Source organism: Thunnus albacares, chromosome 6, assembly GCF_914725855.1.
Source record: "Thunnus albacares chromosome 6, fThuAlb1.1, whole genome shotgun sequence".
NCBI lineage: Eukaryota > Metazoa > Chordata > Actinopteri > Scombriformes > Scombridae > Thunnus > Thunnus albacares.
The window spans coordinates 12,464,681-12,492,418 of NC_058111.1; the positions used below are offsets into that span (position 1 = coordinate 12,464,681).

The window sequence follows — 27,738 nt, forward strand, 5'->3', positions numbered from 1 at the left end:
ACTTCAAAGGTAATTCTTGCTTTGCACTTTTCATTTATTGTCTATTTTTTACAACCTACAACCTTTGTGGAAAGGAGTAGAGGAACAACAGGTTATGGAGAGTCCATTTGGGACTTACCCCTGATAGATGTAACAGTGGAGCAGAGGAGAGAGACTGAGATAACGATGTAACCGACCTGCAAACTGGTATTTGACATGTTTTTGTTTTTTCTTCCCAAAAACAAATAATTTTTAAAATTTTTATATGAAAGAAATATTCGTATAAAACCCACTATTTGTGCTTTGCCGAATAATATATTTGTATTCGGGCACACCCCTACTCTGTATCGGTGCTATCAGAATGCCATATTGGCCCCTTTCAATGACTATATGTAATAGTTTTTACTCAGAAATGTCCTTAAAGCAGCAACTTTTGTGATTTTACCTGAGTTATTATCAGTACAAGTCATCCTACTTCTACTTGAGTAATGTTAGAAGTGACATTGACAGCACTTAGTCTTAGTAGGGTGTTTAAATTCTCCACTCCTCCAGAAAAGTGCGAAGTCTGACAGTCATTACATCTATTTTTACTTCTCCACAGAAAAATCCATATCCACATCCCCATAGGGTTTTCTGTAGTTGTGCTATACATAGCCATGCACTGTTTGTATAACCTTATATTATGTCTATATTTATCCTCTCGTTGAAATGACCCTGAGATTGTACTTAAAAGTGAGAGTATAGAGAGAAGTGACGAAGACCTAGAGACGCTTTTTGTCTTGTTCTGCTTCAATTGTCTGCCACTTTTACTTTTTTTTATGTCTGTCTGTGAATTTAACACAGCTGCCATGTTTCATATCCACCACCCACAATCACACTCCTTGAGGGTTGTCTAGACATGCTTGAATTTGGACACTACCCTTTTCTCCTTCCTGGTATCCTCTACAGTTCTCTGTGGTGGCAACACATTGCCTCCTGTGGTGTTATAGCCAGACACAGAGTTGGCTGCCACATATACCATCTGGTCTCTTATGTCCTACGGAGAGAGTGCCTCGTCCGGGTCAACCAGGTAGTCCAGTGGAGCCTGGCAATGTCAGTTGGTGGGGAAGCATTTTCATTTTCCTGGTTATTCCATATACAAATGCAGTGGGTTGGGGGTACTTGAGCAACCACTGGAATGGGCCAAAATCTTCCTTAAATGTTTCATAAAAAATACTTTCAAAGAATGATGATGAATATAACAAAATTAATTTGTACATAAATATGTGTTTGCTAATGATTAGTTCATTGTTATCTAACAGTTTATTTAACACTTACAACAGTCAATAACCTAATGTTATCAGAATATTTGACATGTGAATTGACACCCTAAATGCAGACTTGTTTATTGAATGGCCAGAAAAGTAAGCAGTTGAGATGGAAGATATTAATTTAGAGTGGCTGTTAAAGTATTTATCAACAGACAATGTAGTTTGCTTGCTTGCTTGATATGACCTGGTGGATTTACAAGCACCACAATATTGTTTAGTTTTGGATCTATGAAACTCAGGTGTTGTTTCCTTCATATCTAAAGCATGTGGAAGAATGTAGTGGGTTATTGACAAATATATTGCTGGACAATGTGTTGTGAAAAAATACGACCAGGGGACAAAGTCCTTGCTGACAGGAGGTTTAATATTGTTGACACAGTTGGCTTTTATAAGAATGTCTTAAATACTGGCCTTCACAAGAGGAAAATGCCTGCCAAAAATGTGAAGGACACCAGAAACCCTGCAAATCTTTGGATCTTCTTGGAAAGAGTGAAAGGGCTTTTGAAAGTATTATTTTTTGCATAGTACTTTATCAGTGAATATACTAAACGTAAAGAATAGTGAGACCAAATTGTACCATTTGCTTTGGTCCATAATTGTAGACCAAAGGGTATGGGGTTACTTTTGCGTCTTGTTTGCAATCAAAAACAAGATTTGAAAGTAAAACTATTGACACTGCAATCAAAAAATGTTTTATTGCAAGTAAATTAAATTTGTGATTAAAATGCAAATCAAAAACTTTTGTTTTGCTTGCTGTTGAGCTGCATTTTGTGGGCGGGATCTATGCTGAAAAATGTAAGACACGCCTCTATTGGCCAGTCTCGAATGGGGTGACAGCTTGGCAACATCCACATTAGTAAACGAGAGTGGAAATTTTGAAGTCCACGGAGAAGACAGGGCAGGAGCAAAGACAGAACATCAACGCAGAGGTATGTTTACACATAACTTACGTCTTAGTAATAGCAAGAATGTTATATTTAAAGTGGTGCATGTAGATTTATTTTAACGATCTGTGATGTTGTAATGGGTTACAAGCAAGTGACTAGCTAATTGAGCTAAGCTGGCAGCTACAGGCTGACAAAAGAATATATATTTTTTAGCCCATTACAACATCACAGATTGTTAAGCAAAAGAAATCTACATGCACCAGTTCAAACATAACGTTCTTGCTATTACTTAAACAGAAGTTATGTGTAAATGTACCTGCACATTAAATATCTGTCTCCGCTCCCACTCTGTCTTCTCCATGGACTTCAAAACTCCTTCTCTCGTTTACTTACTGTGGATGTTGCCAAGCTGTCACTCTGTTCAAGACTGGCCAATAGGGATGTGTTTTACATCTTTCAGCACAGGTCCTGCCCACAAAATTCAGCTCAACAGCAAGCAAAACTTTTGGATTCGCAAACAAAACTTTTTGATTGGCATTTTAATCACAAATTTATTGTACTTGCGATAAAACATTTTTTGATTGCAGTGTCATTTTTTGATTGCAGTGTCAAATCTGTTTTTTCATAGCAAGCCTATTCTGTTTGATTGCATAATAAAGACGCAAAAGTAACTCCATAAAAGTGTGAATATTTTGTGTAACCTTACATTTAGAAATAGCTGTAATCAATTGTTATCAAATATTTGTCTAATAAAAATTGGTTTATTTACTAGTGATTAAGTTACCTGTTGTAGCAAAATGTAAATAAATATCAGCTGAAGAAAAAATTACATATTGTACCAAAGGAAAATTTAATATAGCACCTCTACAGTAACCAAAAGTTACTGTAGAGGTGGAGTAACTTGTCTTTCTGTTGGCCCTTCTCGAACAGCTCAGACAAGAAGGCCACTGCACACTCGTCTTCACTCTTTACAAGAAGGTGCTTGACATCATGGAACGCATCCTGGGCAACAGAGGCTTCAAAGTAATGAGACTGGATGGCACAATAACACAGACTGCAGAGAAAGAGAGACACATCACTCTCTTCCAGACAGTCACTCCGTCTTCCTCCTGACCTTAAATAAACCTGAAATAAAGCACCTGATGTCAAAAAAGGATAATGTTAATGAAATTTAAACTTAAATATCGCACTAAATCTAAAATGATAAAAGTTACGTATGGCAGCATATGTAAATTTATAGACAATGTTAAACCAAAACTAAATGCACACACCAAGTCATATCTTCAAACTGCAGTCCACTTCAAGCAGAGATTAGGACAGGAGGGATTTACAGTCATATCTTCAGGTGGGTGTTGCCATGACGGGACCTGAACCATCTCCTCAGCAGCTCTGGCAGAACACATGTCTGGAAAAAAAATGTGTTGCGCTGGCAACATGATCCCAAAACTCACTATCCGTCTAGGAGCTGTCAATGACAACATCCTGAGGACAGTAACTATGAAGTCACAGTGTTTCATATTGCAGACATGCAACTGACACTGCACTTGATGGTAGTAGTCATGGTAACACTACTTCCTTTGGTTCTTGTATTGTCCTCCAGTGTCATCTTTGGCTGTGAAGGGGCACTTGATCTCCAATATCCCACAACAGAGCCAACTGACCAGTCCATCTGGAGAGGATGAGACATGGGGCCACTTGATATTAGTGTCTTTCTCAACATTCTGCATTTATGGTTTCTGATTGTAAAATCTTCCCCATTTTGCAGCCATATCTGTAGAACAGCGTACAGCATAATCCCATTTACTTGATAATGATAAAGTATTAAAAGCTAGTTATGCCAGCTTTTAAATAAACACATCTCACCTGGTAGCCTGTTTGCTGGATCTGTGAGCTGAATCCATATTTTAAAAATGCAATTTACAGCTTTCCAATAATATAATCTTAAAGAGCAATTTGACACCAGCTGAAAATCCTGTTTATTCTGAACTCCAGTGATTTGATTTCTTACCTTGCTGCAGTGATGTCAAAGTGTACTCCAGGTTGTGTCAGTACACAGAGGTGTCCTGGCCATCAGTCAAGGGCTGAATTTCTTTTCCAGTACACCCCGCTACACCATGAAATCATTGTTGGGTGTGGTTACAGGTCTAACAAAGCACACCGCTGATGATGTATAATCATATCCCAAGGTGCTTTAGTGTTGAATCATGACTAGTTAGGTCAAAATCTACTTAAAGCAAAAAAATAAAGAGGTACAACCCAGAAAAACTGATTCAGCTTTGAACTCCAGTGAGTCATGAAAAGAGCAGAAAGTTTGTTCTCTGTGGCAGCGAGCTGTGTAGTGCAGTTAAGATAGAGTTCCAACTCATCTCACAGGGCTGAATGTTTTTAATATCCGTACCCAGTGCTGCACTGAAGACGATGGATATGCTTGGTTTCCCTCTTCCCATCATCTTGTTTTGCAACACCTCTCTTTTTATCTGTTTAGTGAAGAGGCACATTTTAAAAATAGAAGGCATTGCCAGATTCAAAAATAGAAGTGTTTTTGCACACTGATAATGTGATGTCACCTCACTGTCATTCTTACCAACACCTGTTAAAACTTGTGAGCTAACAAGGAAAAAGGCAGATTTCTACAAGGATCAGACAGTGTAAAGTTGTGAAATAGAAATGACAGGGTGTGTGTCTATGTTTGTGTATGTTTTTCTACGACATTTTGGGGACATGTGGTAGCCAACTGATATCGTGGGGTCTTGCATCCATTCTGCATGTTTATGTGTGTGGGAAATTGTATTAATCACGGTGTGGGGAGAAACTCACTTCCCATCTGGGGACAAAAACCTGACCCCCACAAGGTTTTGCATTTGAATTCTGCGTGGTGACAGTGAGGGCGTCAGAAAAAACCTTTTCCCTTTTCCTTTGGCCTTGATGACATTATGATGGCAGGGTTTTTTGCCCCACCTTTCAGTGTGACCATTCAGATTAGTTATTTCCTCTTTAGACTCCTTTGTTTAAAGCATACTGTGGCCTTTAGGGATGGAATTAGGCATGTAGTTGTTCAGGTTAAGGTTAGGAGTAAGCCTCCGAGTAATGAATGTAAGTCAGTACAATCTCTTCACAAGTATCAAAAGCAAGTGTGTATGTGTGTGTGGAGCAGGGCGGGATAGTCTCTTCAAGGACCGCTTGTTCTTTCATTTCCAACAACATCCCTGAATACAAGATCATTATGCGGTCTTGGATTAATAGCCATAAAATCAGCACATTGTAAGTGAATCAAAACAAAACTTGGCGCTGCAATTAGTTCTGTACCGAATGATTTTTTTCTTGCATCTCTGACCACCAGGATGCCATTAAGTATACATTAAGGGAGTCTTAGATGCCAGTTAACAGTGCATAGCCCTCCCCCTCCAGCCTGGTGAGTCTGCGCAGAAAAGACATCAGATATGATAACCCAAGGCTCTTTGGACTTGAAGTTGCCTTCTGTAACACCATATTTAGGTACATGATGAATATTGGAGCACATTAATTCAATATTTTAAAAGGCTGAGGCAATTTCCAACATACATGCCACATATCTCTTCTACATTAGTGTCAGAAAATATGTTTCTCCACTGCTTCCTGAATTCCTGATGTCTGACAGATCTGATGGTGGTTTTAATAACAAGCAGGACATGTTTATATGCCAGTAATTCTACGTAAGTGAAATAATGTATTCTACAGTTGGCCTTTCCTATTAAGCTTGTCTCTCATGAGACATCAAAGAGCGTGAATTTTAAACGGCTATTATCCTCATACTAAGCCTGGGTTTATGACACTCACTATGGAGTGCTTTTTGATTGTGTTATTCTATTATTTTGTAGGTAAAGCTTACATTTGCATGTGAGTAAACAGTGGAAACAAGTAACGGCCCAAGCTGAAGTCAAAGCATAGAGACCTCATTTATCTTTCTCAACAAGAAACCATTTGTAGTTGAGCTCCATTTACACACACAACTGCAAATTCAAACACGCACATGATCGCTCATATATTCACTCTGCCTGAGTAACAGACACAGGCAAACCATTAAGGGACAAACATTCACACACATACACATAGCTAGCCAACACAGCACACTGTGCAGGGCCCACCCCTAGCTGTTTCACCCACACATACACACATACATAAAAAAACAGCAGAAAGGATGGATAGGGAGAAAGAAAGCGGGTGCAATGAATTCCAATCCTACACTGCAGATCCCTTTCTTCCAGACATATGACATTTAGTCAGTTATCATAGCTGTCAAAACAAGTGTTTTCTCCACTCTGCAAAGCGCAGTAGCTGATGGCGTGGGAGACAAACAAAGAGGGAGGAAGGGAGGGGAGATAAGTGGAGAAGAGGAAGCCCAGAGTGGTAATCTATGAGGTGGAGAGAAGCTTGAATGATAAACAGAGAGAAAGGAAAGATCAAACAATATTTAAATCATCTGACAGAGTTGCACATAAGGAAACTTTAAAGCACTGAAAACAGCCTCTGTATCTCTGCCGTTAACTTTCTATCCTTCACCATTGTAATACCACACCCATCCAACATTACCTCCACTCCAACCACCGCATGATAACCTCTGTACAGTAGTCTTCTCTGAACTGAGGCTGATCACAGAGTGCCTCACTGTGGATACATCCAGCCCTGGAGGCATGCCCTGGGGAGGAGAGGCCTCTGGATTTCATTGCAGAGCTCTGATTTAGCTGCTCCTCTGATGCTCTAACTCTGTATTCTCTGCTCCATGTTGGGTTGTGATTAGGTGCACATAGACAGCTTGTGTTTGCATTAACATACTGTTGGTAACCAGCACAGATAGATGCAATATAATATTTCTCTGAAAGACTACAGTAAATGCACAGACGTGTCTGAGAAGCCTGATTATCATTCAGAGAAGTGAAGCCACAGGCTATCTCCAGAGCAAGATGGAAGTGTTTAATGACAGAACACAGCTCTAAATGCTATCCTGTTTCACATACCTGTCAACACCGGGCTTTGAAAATAAGGGAGATTTTCCAGGACCTCACCTAATCATAATTTTGACATTAGTAAAAAGGGTTTCCTCTCTCAGCTCCAGAGATCTAATCACCTGGTGCCTTTTCTGCCTTCCCTGCTGTAATCGAATGGACGGTTGACGTGTTCTTCGTGGCTTCTTGGGCACACTTATGTTTAACAGACCTAACACTAAAGTCCACCCTACACACGTTACGAAACGCATGGTTGCTAATATGCAACCATGCATGTCAGGAATGGGAAAATAGTTTCCCAAGTATTTAAATATTTACACAGAGATCCTTTTTTTGCTAGCATCTCACCTATTTCATTAAGGTACAGTTACTGAGCTCAACAACCTTTTAACAGCTTAAGAAAATATCAAGTTATTAGAGTTGTTATATAGTATCTGTGCCTGTATTAAAAGATCTGTAAGTCCTTTTATAGCAGGTTTCAATCTTGTACTTTGATTTTTGTTGGTGGGCATGCCCCTTAGTTTACATTTGAATTTGCATTTGGTCATTTTGCAAACAGAATGTGCCTTCAAAAATATTTACCAGAACAGTAATTCATCTAGATACAGGTGTAAGATCCTTAAAATTTCTTGCTTTGAATGTGTTCATGTGTCTCTCCATCACCTGACACATGAGCTGCTTCTGTGTTTCTCTTTCCTCCTTAAACTTTTTCTTTCAATCTTGAATCAGTTGTGTCTTCTTTACTTTCTCCTTGTTTTTCTTTCCACACCATTACATCCTGCAATTCTTCCTCACTTCTGACTCCTCCCTCCCAATTCCTTCACTCACTCTCCAGAAATTTAAAAAGCCTTCCTTTTAAAATTTTGACAGAGCATGAAGCAGAACTTTAACTTGTGTGGTCTTAATTACAGTAATTGTGGACAAACAACACAGTAGGAATGCATCAGCAGTCAAGCTATCCAAACTATCAAGCTACATTAACATTACTGTCATGTAAAGCAGCAGCGCCAGCTAAAGTGGACAATTAAAACAACACTAATGTCAATTAAAAAAACTTAAGCTTCACTGAAGAGTTCTTGCAAGCTACTTACTTTGTTGTATTTTCCCTAACAGATTATTATTTGATGCCACACGTGTTAATGTCATATTTCATCCTCTGAACTCTGATTCATTCATCTGTCCCATGAAAGCGGCTCCAGACTGCCTGCTAGCTTCAGCATGCAGACTGGTTTAAACACCCACGTAGCAGGAGTGGGCGGTGCTTTGTTTGTCGTTCCTTGTTAACAGTAACAGCTGTTTTAGTGTCTCATATGGGGATACAATGTTCAAATGGAAAACAAAACAAGCACTCTTAGAATCTACAACAGAAAGTGCGATAGAAAGCCAGTCTGAGCTAACAGCTGTGACGTAATGAAAGTTTGCACAAAGGCTATTTAAGAATTTGAGAGGAGGGTAAACGGTCTTTATGTGCGTTTAGTCTCGACTATAGCCCTGGGTATAAATGTAAAAATAAAAAAAAGGGCAAAATGGGAGATTTACAGGAAAAATTACGAAATGGGAGCACAGCGGGAAAGGGGATGAAAATACAGGAGAAACCCGGGAAAAACAGGAGAGTTGACAGGTCTATTATCATATCCTGTAGCCAAGACCCGATTACTGCATCATAACTAATAGTCCAGATGAATACATTTAGTGCCACAAGGAGCCTGAGTCTTTCAATGCTCATTTAAAAGCATTATCATTATGTTGCCAATTCCTTACTGTAGCTGTAGCGCTGGTTCATTTTCCAATCCTTCTCTTGGACAACCTCCGTTGCTCCCTCATTAGCATACATTGATCGGAATAAAGGACTCCACTCTGAGTTGCTCTGGGCTGCACAGTCCCACGACATCCACCTACTGCCTCATTAAACTACTATTCATAATCCCTGTGGCCTTTAATGCTAAATTCATCCCCTCTGTGTTTTTTGTAGAATACCACCCATTACCGAACACTTGAACAAGTTAATACTTAAAGCAAATGTGATTTCCATTGCTAGCGGTGGAAATAATGGCACCATTTCTTCTGAAGTGTGTTGCGTGTTTATAGCACACAATATTGAAAACCCATTTATAACACTGAAACTATGAAGAAAGCATGTTGGTGTCAAAGCTCACAGAATTAAGTGTACACTTCACTCCAATGTCTGCGCTGTCCATTACTCTGCTTCTTTTTTGAGTTATTATACTTGTACTCTGAAACGCTTTGCAGAAACTGGATCAGTTGTATCCAAAGCACGATCAGGCAGACCAAAAGTGACCACAACATCAGAAGATCAATACATCAAGCTTAGTTCCCTGAGAGACAGAAAACCTACTTCATCACAGATACAGAATTTGCTAAATAAAGAACGCAGGACTCCAATCAGCAAAAGTACTGTCAAGAGAAGGCTGTCTTGTAGTATCTCAGAGGACAAGTAGCAGATTCTAAACCACTTCTCAAGAGGGGAAATAGGGCCAAACGCTTGGGGTGGGCTATGAAATACCAGCATTTCACAGTGGATGACTGGGAAAAGTCCTATTTACTGATGAATCCAAGTCTGAGATTTCTGGCAGTAACAGAAGGATGTATGTAAGGAGATGAACAGAAGAGTTATACCACAGTGTATCAAACTGCAAGTGATACATGGTGATAGGAATATTGAAGTCTGGGGGTCTTTTGCCTTCTCTGGAGTTGGACACTTGCTTTGAATTGACTACATCCTGACCATGGAGTAGTACCACTCCATTCCTCAGAGACATGCTACACTCTATGGTTTGTATCTTTGTGGAGAAGGATTCATACTGCAGCAGAATAATGACCCCAAACACATCTCAAAGCTTTGCAAGAACTACTTGAAGACCAAAGAAGACCAAGGAGTCCTGACTGTCATGGACTTTCCTCCACAGTCACCTGACCTCAACCCCACTGACCATTTATGGGGACACTTGACTGAGAAAGCCAAGTATTCTGTGACATAACAAGAAGCTCGTTGGAACATTGTCAAATCATGTTGGAATAACATGGGTCATCAGGTTTTGCACAAACTTGTGGAGATCATGCCAACTCGAGTGCACGGTGTCATTAAAGCAAAACGGGGACATACCAAATACAAAGATATTCTGATATTCATGTGCATTTTTCAAGGATTCAACTTTTCACTCAAATTGTTAAGCTGATATTATCATTTGATTATAAAAATTAAACTTTATTTATTTTAATCTCCTCTCTTGACTAGATCTGGCAGATGTTCACCCTTACATATCTTGTATACAGTATCTATCTATATGCACTGCCTTCGCACACACAGGTGAAACTGTTTATTGGACTGAGATAACCCCACCACAGTATGCCTAAGCATAGTGAGTTGGGCTCATTCATGCTTTGTGTGCCTAAGGGAGGGAGATAGTTCTCCTAAAAACTTTAACACAATCAAATTTAGAAGGGAATGAAATTGCCAACCTGAACTTTCTGTGCTTTCAATGAAATGTCATATTTCCAAGGACTGGGTGCTGAGTATCATGAAGAAATCTGTGTATGATTGTTCAAGCATCTGTCTGAAGCGTATTATAACACATCTTAAAGGATAGTGCAACATTATCATTGTTGTGTGTTACAGAGCTTTCCAATGTATTCCACACAGGCTTCCTAAACTTAGATAAAATAAATTACTTTCTCAGTATCATCTTACAGTAATAAAGCGATTCATCTGTTTTTTATTTGTTTTGTATCACAATGTTTTATGAGTTCACATGTTTCCACTTAAAGTTCTGCCCAGATACAAGTTACTGAACTCATTAAATAGTGAACATCAAGTACACTTCAAGCCTGCCACGGGTCAGTTAAGAAAAAAATGGAGAACAAAAATACATCAGTGTGGAGGCAGGATGGTCAAGAGATACATGTGCACTGGAAGTAACTCGGCAAGTGAGGACTAAAGAAATACAGCTGCAACCACAGTAGTTCAGCAAGCTATAGAAAGAGCTTCTTTAGCCATCTGTATCGCTCTATCGCTCCCCTCCCTCACTCCATATCTTCCTCTATCGTGCCTCTCTGAGGATCCCTCTCATGTTTTCTGCACTGGCCTATTAGAGTGTACATCCAGCCAGTGCCACATTAAAATCACTACAACCCAGTGCTTGTGGACTTAGATAAAGATCCCTCTTTTTACTGAATAGTTTGATCCATCTCAGACAGCACACACCACATTAATATTCTCCCACAGATCAGAGACAAAAGAGCCCCAGACCCATGTGCTGTACTGACTGTTGTGTCATCCGTGCATCATCCAGAAAGAGAGAAGGAAAGAGAGAGGGGTGGGAGGGGGGTTGAGATGAGGCGGGGATACTCAAATATATAGTAACACTGCATGAATTTTTCATCTGCCAGCAGCTGTTTTCATAACCTTTTCTCGGGGCAGCCTCTGTGGTTTCTGTAGTGCCAGAGAGTCATTGGCACGTCAAGCTTGGCAGCCATGGGAATCTGAAGGAGTGCGAAAAACAGAAGAGGTGGGGTCGTTGGCCATGGTGGCAGGTCAGCTGCGGGGGGGACGAATGTGTTGGTCTCTTGGGTCTTTGGTTATGTTTGAGAAGACAACGGGCGTGTGTTGTGGTGAATGGATGTCCCTGGCAGGTTTCCCTCTTAGGGAGTCAGGCTACAGACAGGATGCTTATCCCTGGAGAAACTGCCCAAGCCTTTGTGCCAATTTGGGTCCTGCTGCTGGTGCACGATGGGGAAAAAAAAATATCCCTCCCTCCTTTTCCCCTCCCCTGTGAAAAGCACCCTGACCTGAATACAGATTCAGACGAATAATACTTGCTCTGTAGACGAGGGCAGACACGACTTTCTGAGTATTCATCATCTAAAATTCCCCCTCTTACCCCTTCAAGGTGAGATTTTGGGTGTGAGGACTGCAGCATCATGCTCTGGCTTGTGAACCAAGTGAGAAAGCACGAGAAAAGACCGGGTGAACACCGTGAGGAGAGAGAAAAACAAGCAAATGTGACTGCGCAGTTGAGAGCTGCAGCCCCAGATTCACAATCATACTGGGAATCACAACACTTTTTAATAATTCAGGATGAATAGAGGAGAAAAAATTCTGCAGCAAGCAAGGAAGCAAAGGAAATGACAAGGAGGAAAAGAATCCAACAACACTCTCTGTGCAAAATCTCCCAGTCTGGAGACATGTCTGAATGACTGCTATCGGGTTACGCTATATACAGTATCAGTGTATAGAAAATTCTTTTAGCATAGAGAATCGCTGTGGTTCTTGTTATTAATGACCTTGTTTCACCGACATATTCTCTAGCAACAGTCTATCTCACCATGATGTCTTCATTTTGACGTACAGCTATGCTTAAGATTCTTAAATTAACATGCCAAGTTAAACATTAACTGGATTTCACATTGTAAACATGTAATCAAAATACTCTTTGTGGGTGGTAGACTAAGTTCTGCCTGTACCTAAGGACACATTTTCAAGTACCAAACAAATGAGAGTTTGTACAATTATCGTGGTTCGATTTTTCAATTTGTCAAGGCTCCTGTACAGTTTCTCAGACAATACTTTCCTTTTAGAGTTATTATTATTCTAATTGAATTCTGTCTCAAATGAATCTGTTCATTTGGTTGTTCTACTTCTTCCGACCCTAGCCCAAACCACATCTCAATGTTCGACTATTCTTAATTTCTTACCAGTGGCAACAAGGTAGTGAGCGAAAAAAAACATTTGCCAATTAGTCTGAGCCCTTGTGATTTTGCCACTCTTGCTAACAATTCCAATTTACATTAATTATTCATTTTGAGGCCGCACACACAGCTGTCCCTGCCAGAAGGGCTTGAAAGAGAGGAAGTGCTGCGGTGAGATCTAATCGTTTGTGTTGACGCTGTTCTGTTTCAAATATCACCACTTAGCATGTCTGTTGTCCTGTCTTTCCTATGTCTGATTATTGTATGTTGCTAATGGTCTATATAGGTACCATGTTGAAATTCATTGTCTCCTCTCAAATTGGACCATAGTTCGTATCTTCAATATGTAGAAAACAAACTGGATGCTTTTAAAAATGGTTCCTGTCTGTCTGCAGAATGTGTTTTTGTCTGTATATTGTGTGCTGCTAGGGATCATATTTTTCTGTGACCTTTGTTCCCTCTGAAGTCTGTCCTTACAAATCTGCATTCAAAAAGAAACTGCGCCAGTCATCCTGCAGTCTCGACAAGAGGCGGCAGATCAGACTGAAAACACCTTGGCTCATTGTTCATACCTCTATCTCCTTTCAACAGTGCCTTGTTTACTGTTGTGACTGGAGATAAGCTGGAGCTCTGTGAGTGTTTACAGGGCTGCAGGGGCCGAACATGCTGAGCTGAGGGGTCATGGGACTGGTGCTGAGAGGTCACGGCCTTTATGTTCAAACATCCTCTTCAGGGAAAACCACTTTCTTCACCCAGCGTAAGTCTAAACACAAATGCTAGCACACACTCACTCCTTAGACGTGTCTTATTAATCATAAGCCAAGGAAGAGGGAGAAAGTTGGAATGCACACAGCAGGATCGAGCTGACTGCAGGCTGAGGGAGCAGACCTGGCTGTGAATCAGCACCAAACCTGGACAGATGTTGCATACTTGTTGCTTCTCCAGACAGGAGACTCATTTGCACAATTAGGGGTGGAAGAAGTCCATGAGTTAGTTATACAACAGCTGCAAACAATTTTTTAATCAAAAGAAAATCCTAACGTTAATTGATGAATGAGATTTTCTGGGATGTGAACTTTGAAATTAGTCTGACAAGCCTTGTTTGGTTTTATTTTTAAGCTCTATTACTAATCAGCAAGACTTGGTTTGACATCTTTTTTTAAGGTTTTTTTTGTGAATTTGACATATTAGTGCTGATTTACATCGGCAACTGAGTGGAAATTACCCATGAAAGAAAGAAAAACTTTTTTGATTTCTCGTTTTCCTTGTTGTAAATGAAATAAGGTCTAATCCTATTTTTGCACTATTCATATATTCAGTGCATGAACTCCAACTCTACTCTTACTGTCTTATTCTACATGATGTAATCTTTAACACACAAACAAGCAAAATATTTTACTAGTTTTGGTTGGTTTTTCGGAGCTGTCTTTTATGTCAGCATATCTATTTATTTTGACATCTGCCATGTCTCTCATTTTCTGCAGTGTCAACTCAGCTGCTCAGATACACCTTCCAGGCTAGATAACACAATAATCAAGGAATTCATTCTGACAGAGGTTTTCTGTAAACATGCATATTGTCTGGTGCATACCTGCCAACATTTAGGTTTCAAAATACGTTTTTTTCAGTGAGGGGGTGGGGGGCTGTTGTGGATAGTAAATAAATAAGTGAATAAATAAACAATGTTATGACAAAACATCAACATCAATTTATCACATATCAATTTATATTCATAGAAAGTGTTCAGTCCAATTCTTTTTAACTTTGCAGGTGTATTTGGATTCTTTAGGTGGAATGGTTAGCTGCTCTCTACCTGTGCAGACAGCAGGTGTTCACACGCCCATTTAATCCGGTTGTGGGTTGCCAGGTTGTCGGGTTGTGGTGACAGATGGGTTGAAGTTGTATGTAGTTTGTGGGTTGTGCATGTAGATTGTGTTTCATAGACGATCTGGCAACTTGAGTAACGTCAGACAAATATACAAAACTTATGGATCAGTGTATGACAATTATTCATGATAAAGTTTAAGTGCCATGTAAATGACTTTCCAGGAGAAAAAAGAAAACAGGAGGGTGCTGGGAGGTGCCCTTGAAATGCGGGAGAAACCGTGAAAAACTGGAGTGTTGGCAGGTCTGCTGGTGTGACACCAATGGCAACGACATGGCAGAATGCTGAGGGGATCTTACCTCAGTCAGCACATTTTCCACTTTAAAAATGACCTTTGGGCTGTAATGTCAAGATGTGCAGCAAACATCGTAGATCAAAACTGAAGATGTTCAAGTACAGCTGTGGGTCTTCATATGGTGTTTAATTAGTTTCATCACAGGCACACATAAAAACCAGGTGCTTGCACATGAAATGAGTGCACAGAATAATATCTGCGAGCAGAAAAGCATCCTCACAAGAAGGCATTTCTGCTCTGTGTGCACAAATGCAGTCCCATGAGCACAGGGCTGTGACAAGTGCAAGCTCTATGGAATCAAATAATGGTCATTAATATTTTAAACTCGTTAAATGGTTTGTGAATGTGTGATAAAGTTTTATGCACACAGATATAATTTGCACATGAGTAAAAATGTTTTGCAGCTGTAGAAATATTTTGTGTATGTGTAATTAAAATCTGTGCAGGAATATTTTCAACAGTGAGGTTTCCCAAAGTCTGATAGACAGACACACAAATCTCCAATGTTTGTTTGAGACAGTGAAGTTACATGAGAGACAGAAACAAATTTCCTACATGTTTATGTGACACTGAAGTTATAAGCTACAAACTACAAGTTAGGAGTACGAATTTTGACCCTGTTTTCACAGGTGAATTCGATTGGTAAAACACAGGGTCAATCTGTCCAAGCAGAGGGCAGGTGGTTCTGTTGCATTCACCCTCCTGCAGATCCTGAAAATTAAGATGGACGATGGTGCGGGCTCTCCTGCGACCCAAGTGGGTTTAATTGTAGCCTACTTGAGGATGCTGTAGATATTAATGGTAATCATAATGGTAATCGTAATGTGTTGTGTATTTAGCTTGCAGTTAGTTTGCTGTCGTAAGGCAACATAGTTGTCCAAATGCATATTTTCAAGGTCAGGAAGGCTGCTTTATGTACCCAGAATAGAACAGTAATGTAGCTTTAGAAAGTTAGCAAATGTCCGCTAGCGTTACCAAAATAGCAGCATCAACACTAGTAAGACAGCCACTGTCTATTCCATCCCCGCCTCCAAAGTTTCAAAAGTCAATTTGACAAGTGAGCAAGCGAGTGTTGAGCAGTTGCAAGAGCCTAGGAAGGGTCGAACTTGCACTCGTCACAGCACCGCGCTCGTGGGACCACATTTGTGCACGCAGAGCAGAAATGCTCCTTCGCGAGGATGTTTTTGCACTCGCGGATACTGCTCATGCACGTTCCTGGTTTTTATGTTTGCAGGTTTTGAAACTAATTAAACGCTATATCTTCAACATCCGGTAAACCACAAGTACGAACAGTCCTGTGAGTCATTACAGGATTGTCGTCATTCATTGAAAGTAGTGCTGCTACAGTAGAAACTCATCATTTAAAACAACAGTTTAGTATACATCATACAGTAAACAGAAACTTTATAGTACAAACTGTTTTGTTTTTCACATACAGTACGTGATCATAATATCACATTTTTCAGGAGGATTATGTGGGCCATGATGAGTAGATGAGTAGTGTATGGAGAGAGACAAAGCTGGAGCCTTTTGGTTCTATAGAAGTGCTTGCACCTGCTGGGTGGGAGGCAGAGAGCTGAAGAGGGCTGATACATACACAGATGTAACAACAATGGTGTGAATCTCCAACAGAGAGAGAGAGACACTGAGTGTGTCTCTGTGTGTGTGTGCGTGTGTGTGTGTGTGTGTGTGTATGTGTACACCTGCAGCCAGATCGCCCCAGCTGCTCCCACACAGCTCCAAGAGCTATTCCGATCAGCAGGATAATAGTGCCATCATCACATGGTTTCATAACCGAGATACTCCGTACAGAGATGAGAAACTGGCCAAATGTATGCATTCTAACAGACAGCTGCAGGGTTGCCAGGTCCGTGGTTTTCCCGTGGAATTGGGTTACTTTTGAAGTGTTGCCGCGGGTTTTATTTTTTGTCCATTGGTTGGGTAGACCCATGTTCTAGTAATCTGCATGCAAATGACATGAATAATATCTATAAATAAAAATCCATATTTTAAATGAAATCACTTATTTATACCCAAAACCCTACCAAACTGACTACAGTTTAGCACGTACACACACGCCACACACGTACACACACACACACACGCAAACACAACATGCTGGAATGCTCTCCGCCGCCGAGCTCCTGCCTCTTGATCCCAAGTCTGCTAGTTAGTGAAGTGAAGCAAAACAACTAGCTAGCTAGCTAGCAACCCCGAGGAGAAACATGACACCTGGTAATTGGGCAAAATACGGGAAGAAATATACAAAAACATGGGAAAGTGAAGACGGAATTAAAGAATGGATAGAACCTGTGCTGGGGATGATACTGAAGCTTTTTGTCAGTACTGCAAAACCAAGATTCGGGAGCACCACAGTGATCTCCACCAAAGCAAAACGCAGAAACACATTCAAAATGCTGCTCCCTTCTCCAGTAGTGGAGTGCATACCTTGTTTGACAATGGCATAACCACAGTGAAAATTGACCACTCTGTCAAGGTAAACAAGCTTAAAATGCCAGCTCAAACTGCACTCCCAGTTGGCAAAGGAAACTACAGTGCGGAGATTTTGTTTCAGACGTACACAGATCCAGTCAACAAACTTTACTGACAGTTCCTTCAGCCTATCATAAAAGAGGCAAACCGAGTGAACAAGATGTTTCAGCTGGAAAATAAAAATCCATGCAGGCTTTTCCACAAACTCATCAAGTTCTATCTGAGCCTACTACGAAGAGTCAAAAATCAGCACCAAGGTCGTGGACATCTCCCGGTGGTCACAGAAAAGAGACTTTGACAGGGCCATTGAAACCAATCAGCTGTGTCTTTCCGCGGTTAATTATGAAATTAATTTCCCCACACCAGCAGCAGAGAACATCAAACAACTTTGCAAAGAATACCTGCTTGAATCAACTGAAACGTCTACCCACCAACATACAGCAACTCCAGTCTCTCGGGACCTCCAGTATGTCTACGGTGCTCAATACTCAAAAAATACAAACAAGCTAGCATCTCTTTCATTTCTCGGACTGTACACAGGAGACCTCGGCAAGCTTGATCAACAGTGGAGAGTGCTGGACATGCTTAAGCGGGAGAATACAGAAGACTGCAAAACTGAACAGGTCTGGATTGAAGTAAAAAATCACAAGGATGCTGTCAGTGATGAGGACTTTGCTAAGCTTGGATCATTTGCTATCTCACTTCTGGCATCGCCATTCAGCAATGCAGCTGTAGAATGCACATTCTCGGAGATGAATTTGATCAAGACCAAATTGGGTAATCGAATGAAAGACAGCCTTCTGGAGAACATCCTTCACATTCGGGCCTCCATGCAGAGGTATGGAATCTGCTGCCACCAGTTTGAGCCAACCGGAGAGATGCTGGCCTTGTTCAATACAGACATGTATGACAAGGACCAAGAGGGTGAGGGATCTCAAAGCATCTCAACAAAAGAAATTTTTCTCTTCCTTCTTTTTTTTTTTTTTTTACTGTAAGGCAGTCAACCTTCTACAAGTCAAACACGTAAGCTGAAATTATTTTCATTCAGTAAATACATGGCCTATTTACACATGTATTTACTATTAGTATATGATTAAAATGTAGTGAAGCAACATGATAAAGTGTTAGTTGAAATAAGGTATTGCATTAATTAAATAAATGCATATGAAGTAAAAACAGTACATTATTTATGTTTTCCAGGCAGGGAGGAAGAGGGGAAGAGGGAAGAGAAAGCGAAAAGACAAAGCAAGAGGTTAGTTTGTGTGTCAGTGAATTGGTCTACACCAGCGGTTCTCAACCTGGGGTCCAAAAAATGGGCAATATTTTAATTTCACTGTTATTTCATTGACGAATTGAGAAGTTAGCCCAATGAGTGAATGTATAATAATGACCATTCTGTTCATAGGTTTCCACTCTTCATTGTTAATCTGCCAATCGACAGTATAGACAGTTATGGAATAACTAAATCTTATCAGAGGGATCCCTGAGACTACATAAAGGTTGAGAACCACTGGTCTACACCACAGAGCTGTATTTTTTTTATGATAATATACTGTATCTAATTACACAAGGCCATTTTAAGACCTAGGTGAAAGAAATGTTTAGGGAAAACTGCTTTTAATGCCGGCACACTAAACATTTATGGTGTTACTTAGTAGATATTACAATACGTTTGGCAATGATAGCAATGCTGTTGGACTTTAAAAGCAGTGTATATGGTTTTGCAGAGGCATATCTTCAGTTCTGGTATTGGGCTGGTTTCACACAGACCTGGCAACACTGGACAGCTGCAAACCAGTGCAGTGTGTGTGTGTGTGGCGGGGCCTGCTGTGAGGGGCCCTGACAGATTGGGCTGTACACGCGCCTTCTTCTCACTGCCACATCATGTAGCTTGTACTGCATGGAGACTTTGGGAAAAGGATGATGTTTACATCATAAACAAGGTGTGAAATCAGGAAATAAACACAGCTTGCTGAAGTGCTCGTCTTCTAAGGAAGGGGAGGGGAAACTGATGGGGCTTTTTCTCAGCTCCTCCATATTCACTCATCATTTATGTCTGTCTGTATTTCCTTCTCTATTTCTTACAACCTTTCTGTTTTCTTTCTCTGTTTCTTGGAAGAATCGCAATTATCTTACATAACTAAAAACGGGTATTACAGCTGTATGCAATACATCACACCTTTAAAGCAATGCAGTGTTTGAAGCACCCTGCATTTGTTGCAAAGAAATTATTTGGAAATTGTAAACATCTTTATCTTTTCAGTCATAAAATGAAACTATGGCCTTGCTTCAAGATTTTTCAGGTGAAGCATTTTAAGAACTATTTTCTTAAGATTTTAAGATTGTACCGGAGACTGACGCTGCCTGTGCAATGCTTGTGAGACGGGCACAGAGTCTCTGGTGGGTACCCCTATATTATTTTACTCTCAACCAATCAAGCTAACGTATCAGCCTAGAAAGTAAAAGCCTTTCTTGCAGCCACCAATCAATCTCTTTCTCCGTCTGCTGGTGTCGCATTAGCTTAATACCTTTGTCTCATTGCCATGGTTAACAAGCATGTCTGCATGTTTTAGTGTGTGTGAAGGGGTGTGAGGGTGCATGTACTGGTTCAGCAGAGCTTGTACACATAGGCAGTATGTGCTCATAATAAATGCATATGTGTGCCTTGAAGAAGTAGAGATGCCTCATCTGCACTGGCCCATGGAAAGGGCTAGTCTAAGGGGTCAATGGGCTTTTCATGTCAATGACAATGTCGCAAGCACACATGTATCCCCCCGACATCATTACAGCACACGTTATCTCCTTCCCCTGCCCTCCCATCCCTTCTTCTCCTCTGTCACTCACTCCTCCTTTCCTCCCTCTCCATTTTAACAACTCTTTGTACTTGTTTTTTTTTTCTTTGTTGACAATGTCATTGAATCTATTAACTTCTCTTTGACCAGTGCAGCACAGGCAATCTCTCTGCGACACAATCTGTGATGTTCTTAGAAAGAGATCAAGTTCAATACCAACAGCATGCATGCAGACATTTAACTTTTACCTCTTTGGTATACTTTTTGGTCTTTCAAAGAGAACGTTACATTCCCCAGAGAGACTGGAACGAATATGTAAAGAGATGTAAGCAGAGTAAACAACGCAGCCTGCCAAGTAAAAAAATAACGTGAGCTGGGTTAAAAGTTAAAGTCAACAGCTTTCTCAGATTGGTTGACTGACTGATCAGCAGCTACAGAAGGGACCGGTCTGAAAAGTGGCTCCAGAGGATGTTGTGTACTCGGCTACCTAACTCACAGCAACTGTTAACCTTCCCATCCATCAGTGGAGAGAGCAGCCATGGCACAAAAAACCTGCTTCTTCCATTAGAGCCTAATGCATGTCCTTGCACTCTCTCTCTCTCTCTCTCTCTCGTACCTGTACCTCTGTGTTACAATAATGAAGTCTTCTGCCTCTTTCTGCTCCTATGAAGTGAACAACTAAACAAGTCTTTAATAATACTTTTTGGTTACCTTCTCCTCAGTGCCTCTTTGTTTTCCCTTGATGCCCTCGTCTTTGAGAGATGAGGAGACTCACGTTGGCGGCAGTGTGAATTAGAACACAGACACATTGGGATGAAAGACCAGCTCTTATTATGGCCTAAACACATGAGCACACTTCTGGGAATAGAGATGTGTAAATGAGCTCCACACACCAAGTGCTGTCTTTTCTGGGCTGTTGTTTTGCTCTTTTAAATAATTGACAAGGCTGTGCTTGCGAAGACAGGGACAAATCTGCTGAGTTAATGTCCCAGCCAGACGAGTTTTAGCACCAAACACTATCAATCCCCCCTACATAGAATTGTTACCGCCATGGCAGTTCATAAATCTTATGTAACCCCAGCTCAGCGATATAACAAGTCAGTATTCCGCCAGCGTGTTCTGTTTATTGTTTCGCTGGAGAGCTCGCAGCGGATGACATCTGCTATATTTACCCTCTAGATTACGTTCCATTTCCAAACAACACTTTAAAGTCAGGCAGGTCTCTGCATTGGGGCTGGGGATGTATTAGTGTGATTGCTGAGGGCAAACTGTAGGCTGTTCCCGGGCATCTGGGGAATAAAGAGACTTGTAGTTTTAGTAAAAGTTGAGGGATGCACATGGCTCAGACAGTGATCTATACTGGAGTGTTGGGGCAGAGCAGTGGCAGTGTTCACTGTCAGACTGTGGCATCTCTGTGTTCCCTGCCTCCCGTGGGAATTCAGAAGTATGTGATAGAGGCCTTGACTGGGAGCAGCAGCTACGAGACACAGCATACATGGTAGTGACTATCTATTAGCTTGACAGTTTTTTTTCTTGCTTCTTTTCTCTTTTTTTTTTGACTGCAGGCGAGGCAGGATGCAGCTTTCTCTTCAAGGTCTTTTGCCAACCACAGCAGATGGGTGGAAACCTCTCTTTGGAATAAAAACAGCTCTGAGCTTTCCCCTTTTGCTCACCATTAAAACCCTAACCAAAAAACTACTCCTGCATTAGCAAGAGAAGAAAATCCATATCTTCATACTTACTTCAATTTAGACCACAATGTTGTGACATCTGTCCCTTCGTTGTCCCAAAAGGATGCCCGAGAAAAAGATGACAAAACCCTCTGAGAGTAGTTTGCCTTGTGAGCAGTTTCATCTCAAACAGAGGCACCTGGATTTTCACCTGAGCAACGTGCGAAGGAAAGCGCTTCATTAAGATGCACAACTGAAACCCTGCAGGATCAAGGTGATTGGAATGTAAAACAACCAGCTACCAGTTTCACTACCTCTCACTACTATCTCTACTCCTCCATCCTGAAGCAGGGTCTCCCCAGCTACACCACTTGCAAAAAAAAAGAAAAAAGACACCGCAACATCAGTTAAGGAGCCCTGGGGATGGAATGCAGTACAATACTAACACACTGCAAACAATTTTACCACATGCACCATGTATCACAGTCCACCTCAGCTTGTCATTTTAGTCCAGCAAGAACTCTGTACTCTTCACTGAGTGCTGGAATAATTAACACACTTATTATCTCTGGCACACAAAACAGCACCTTGCACCTCTTTTGTGAGTAAGATGCCTAGTGTTTATGATGCAAGGTCTTAATGGTGCGAATGGTTTCTATGAGTGAGGGCCAACGCTGAAGAGCAGTGCTTGTTAGAGAAGAAAAACAGACAAATGTCAAGGACTTCACTCTCATTCAGAGCACTGAAATACATAAGGAGAGAGTGTGAGAGAGGTCCTTTCTGCGCCAGAAATAGATTTCAATTTGATGAAGGCAGGCTGGGAACACAGCAGGACATTTCCGACTCTGATTTAGGCAGATGTGGGAAAAAATAGAGGACAAATTGAAACTGGTAATTCCAATCCATTCTTATCCCTATTGTACAAGCCTTAATAAGGTCAAAACATGGTTCTGCTGCTGTAAATGACTGAATTTAAGACCATTCTAAGACAATTGTGAGGGATTTACATATAAAAAGATGTGTGATTGTTGAAAAGACCTTGGCCTATATTCTGTAATTACTACAACTCCATCTGTCTCTCAGTCCTGCCTTTTAAATAATATTCATCCACATCTTTCTCCAACTATCTTTTGTATTCTGTAGTAAATCCTCTTCTTCAAGCCATTATGCCAGACAACATCTGGTGCCAGCCTGTATCTCATCAATTCACTCTTGAAATATTTAATACAATGAAACACAAATCGTGCTGCTTTCAAAGAATACTTGTATATACAGTAGAGTCATTCTTCTCAAAAAAGAGACAAATGTAAGGAAAAGTCTAACTGTTTCAGGGGAGTTTTTCCATGATCTGGACGAAAACCCAACAAGTTTGCAAAGGCACCCAACAATTAGCCTAATCACCTTGCAGTTGAATAAGGGGGATTGAGTTTTAAATGGTTCTGAAGTTACAATATCACAGGTCACAGCGTGCATCAGAACAATCCCTCCAGATTAAAAAACCAAATACGTTGTTTGACCATGCACTCCAGAATGACCCATAGGAGCGTTTTCCAATATGGCGCCCCTATTGGCAGTAATCGGCAGTAATCGGCATGACAACATGCTTTCCAAAACTGTTACACATCACTGTTAAAAATGATGTTTTATGATGTGACAACACTGTGGTTAAGGTCTTGTTAGGTTTAGGCACAAAACCCACTTGGTTAGGTTCAGTGAAAGATCGTGGTTTTGGTTAAAATGATCACCAGAAACATGGTGTGGGTTAAATTTACTACTTCCGTACAGTTAGGTGACCTTCGTCATCATGACAACAGTAAACACCACAACAATTGTAGTTACAGTTTTTAAAACAACTGTTCCGACTCTGGTTGGAAATGGGAGGCGAACAGTGATCTCCTGCATCAAAGTCCACTGAGTCCACTTTTTGCAAGTTAGGATCTAACCAGCAATGCAAACCACCACCTCCGAATATGGAAATTTTTTTCTTGGGAGGACAGGCCTAAGCATTAACATAGCAGAACAGCATTAATCTACTGGTTGCAGCAATTACCTGAAACCTGATTGTTCCTAAGAGTCAGTATGAGCCATGACAGATGTATGAGTACAGATAACATTTGCCAGAACAAACACGGCAGATATTACAAGCACTAAGCTAAGATGTGACTGTGACAGTAGCCTGTCTCATTAAAGCCAGGGACAAGGGAGCCGGCTCTGGTGGAGCTGTTGAGCTGGAGGTGAGTGGAGCAACAGAGCCAAAGTCAGGAGCTTTGGAAAATAGAAAGATATTTGTTCTTTTTCTTCATCACATTCCCCACTGAGGGGCGGATTCACAAAGAATGGATTTTGGCTGCTGATGAATGCACCATGAATTTTGCATTACTTGCAACCACTATCTGCCCTGTCTCAAGGTCTGATTCACAAAAGATATTGCGCTGATATTAGAGCGCAAACATGCCCATAAAGTTTTGCAGCTGAGTGCAATTTGCCCTCGTTTTGTGTCTGATTGAAGTCATCCATGTGGAAAAGTATAAATGTTGCCTTTGCGCCAAGAACACAGTAGGCAAGACAAAAGCAGAGAGAAAGAGAAAAATTAAATTTTCAGACCAAGAGCTACAAGTCCTAACCAATGAACTGCAGAGGCATTCCTCAAAACTTCAGGCAAGAAATTTAAACATGACAGAGAGAAACAGTATTTGGGATTTAATATCCCAGTCTGTAAGTGCTGTTGGTTTTTCTAAATGCACACCTTCAGACTGCAAAAGAAGATGGCATGATTTGAAGAGGAGGACAAACGAAAGAAATATCATTCAATGCCTCACAAGCTTTTCAAACGGGCTGAGATCAACCTCAAGAGCAGCCTTTAAATTGCATTGAGGAAATGTGCTTCAGTTACCACCAACTCTCTGATGAAACAAATCATTTCACTTTGTGTGTGGCTATTAGTGCTGGTCTTTGTGCTTTGGACTGTTTTTGCAATGAGGCTCATTTGCATGGAAAGGGCCAAATTTTGCACCAAATGTATGCATATTATTTTATTTTAAAATGTGCAAATAGCAAAGGAGCACCGAGACGCTATTTGCTTGGCAGCGCAATTAGGGATGCATTTCACTCTTTGCAGGTGCTTTGTGGATTACACGGTTTCTTTTTGTCTTATTTGTGCAGGTTTAGCGGCCGCAAAAGCCACACAATCCTTTTGTGAATTTGCCCCTGAGTATTTTAATTTCAACCAGCAGGGCAGTGCAGCACCCAGACAGTTTACAGCGTGCACACGCTTGAATTATCTTGTAATTCATCTTCAAAAAAGGCAGTGGTTGCAAACATGTTTTGATTTAAATAGCGCCCCCTACTCTATTCATTCAATCAAGAATTGGTTTTGAATCAAGAATAATTTTGAATCGAATCGCACCCAAGTATCGTGATAGTGTCGAATCAGGAGATAAGCAAACTGTCACTTGTCACAAACATTATTTTTCATTTCTTTGTTCCATCTTGTTATAACATTGAAATCCCTATGGACACTTTCATCTGTCAAATTGTGATTTTTTCACGTAAGTGCCCAACAAAAAGGTGCGCGCTCAAACTGTGTACGCTGCACCACGTACGTTCTCCAGCCTTTGTCACCTTTGTCTCAAAAAAATTCCAGGGAGGAGCCTGCAATTAGTGAAATAGCAGAGCAAAACACAATTTGCTCTGCACTCCAGGAAATGTGTCACACTGAGCTTGTGATGGAAAAGCAAGTTGAAATCACCAATATATCACTGGCGTCAACACATCAAGATAAACTGCTCAGTTAGCAGCAAACTAAACCAACAAAGCCAACAACAATGCTTTCAAACACGGACACCTTTGCAGTTTTGCTGGAGGATTTACCAGAGGGACGATTTGTGGTATACTTCCAAGTTCAAGACTGCCTTGCATTCTGAAAATATCCCATATTGTTTTTACATTTTTGCTTATCATATACAAATTAGCAGCGATCAGCAGAAGCAGGCAGAGCACGAAAACCCACCACGCTCACATGAGGAAAACCAGCTATTTGACTTGTTTGGTTTTTTTTCTTCCTGAAAACAAATATTTTTTAAAATATTTGTACAGAATAAATATTTGTAAAAACCCACTATTTGTGCTTTTGGATTTGGGTCCACCCTTACTTTAAACCTGCATACTCCAGATACTGAATTAGCTGCTGTTTTGATTTTAAACTTCTCGAAATGAATGAGTTCTGACTGTCACATGGATGGAGTGTAAGATTAATCTGAAGCATAATAAACGAGATGAATCAATGCCAGGAGTCAGATCAGTTCAGACTTTATGTCATATAGGAGACTATGTATGCCACTGCGTACATATCCAGTACATGCTTGTGCTTGTGTGCTCACATACAAATCAAATTATGTGCGTACAAAACCTCTCGCTGATAATGAGGAGCACAAATGCACGTGACAGACGTTCCCTTTTCCCCTTTTCTTCACCTCTCCTCTATCTTGTGATGATATGCCAGTCCATCTTGAGGACTTGCAAACTCTCAATGCCAAAAGGGCAGATGCCCAGGTGCTGGTGTAGCTGAATTGCTGTCCTCAGCACACAAAGGCAATGTCGCCTGGGGAGGATGGCTCAGGAAGGGGGAGAGCTGTCAGAGTAACAGGAGAGCACCTGGGATTACTGTCAACAGTCTCCTGGACTGTCTTCCTCTGCCTCTCCTCCACCTCCCTCCTGTCTCCTCAGATCTATGGCATTCTCGTTGACATTGACCTTTAAACTCCAATTAGCCACTTAATCAGAAATTAATTATTAATATTAGAAAAACCAACAGGGCTTAGGTTGTTTGTCTCTTTCACCTCATTATCATCTGCTAATGACCATCCTTGCATCTCATTTCCACAACAAAGGCTGAGGAGATGGCGTTTGCACGAGAATCTGGTGATTTTTTTAAAGGGCAAACTAAGATGGACAGATTTTTCCATGCATGTGCTGTAATTTTCATCTCTAACTCCTCTTACAAGTTGGAGTGTACCATGGATTTAATCATTCAGATGTCTCTTCAGACTGCATTAATAAGAGAGTCCTCAGCTGCTTAAGAGCACCGCATCCACCTCTGAACTCAGAACCCTCATGCCCTAATTTGGTGTGAAATGGTTGACAGGGAAGTGTGAAAATGGCTCCTGGAAAAAAAAAACAGTTCATGGTAAAAAAGTGACATGCACACCAGTCAGTGTTGTCTACTCCACAAACACACTCATGCTAATTATTTGTCATCTTCTGTTAGGACTCACGTGGTGAAACAGTGCCAGAGGCTTCCATGGAAACACTCCTGAGTATTGGCCGCTAAATACATGGCTTTTGGATTTGAACAATCTCCTTTGGCTAAATAAGATGTTTGGAATGCACTGACAGAGCCAGAGGTGCATTGTGTGGCTGTATAATAAATGTGACTCAGCTATGCAGTAATTGGTAATGTTCCTCTGTCAATTACCCTTGTCGCTGTATTTTCTAGGCGAGATCTACAGACTACCAATGGGTCAATTTGTTCAAGTTTTTGGTCGCCTTCTTTGATTAAATCAGCATTTATGCAAAAACTCACAAAAAAGAAAGCATTTGCTTCAGTTGCCTGTTCCTACTCGCTTCGATTAGCTGATTCTACCATTATAAACAGAGGAAGTGTAGAAAGCCTTAGAATTTACATTCTTAAACAAGTGTCAGATAGGAGACAAAAATTTTCTCCTCTCAGATTTGCTTTCT

General features: G+C 40.8%; 1 protein-coding gene and 1 long non-coding RNA gene across 3 annotated transcripts in view; both read right to left on the reverse strand.

The window, feature by feature from the left end:
* The window catches only part of rtn4rl1b (reticulon 4 receptor-like 1b), a 165,310-nt gene that overhangs the window by 131,959 nt on the left and 5,613 nt on the right, over positions 1–27,738 (reverse strand). The gene's annotated exons all lie outside the window — the stretch shown is intronic.
* On the reverse strand, positions 2,389–4,645 carry LOC122984439. Of its 2 annotated transcripts, XR_006403894.1 has the most exons (3): positions 4,185–4,645; positions 3,448–3,845; positions 2,389–3,315 (listed from the first exon to the last, which is right to left on the reverse strand). It is a non-coding gene; the product is annotated as an uncharacterized LOC122984439 (long non-coding RNA). The 2 variants fall into 2 exon arrangements; XR_006403893.1 differs by having other exon boundaries at positions 2,389–3,845.